The sequence below is a fragment of the Haliaeetus leucocephalus genome, unplaced genomic scaffold (assembly GCF_000737465.1).
Source record: "Haliaeetus leucocephalus isolate CR32 unplaced genomic scaffold, Haliaeetus_leucocephalus-4.0 Scaffold349, whole genome shotgun sequence".
NCBI classification, from domain to species: Eukaryota; Metazoa; Chordata; class Aves; order Accipitriformes; family Accipitridae; genus Haliaeetus; species Haliaeetus leucocephalus.
Genome location: NW_010972785.1, coordinates 8,375 through 8,580, shown reverse-complemented (window position 1 = coordinate 8,580; position 206 = coordinate 8,375).

Sequence of the window (206 nt, the reverse complement as noted above, 5' to 3'; positions counted from 1 at the left end):
AAGGATAAAGGTTGAGTTGATAGAAGAATGATTTTTATTTGTTATTGTGTATAAATTTATCTGTTTCCCTGTTAACTTCTGATATTTCAGACACTGAGTCATTGCTTAATAATCTTGGTTCATCACGTCCCAGCCCAGTTCTATTATTTGTTTATTTATCTTAAAACTCCTTACTGCTGTGCATTGCAGACTCACAGCCATCACAA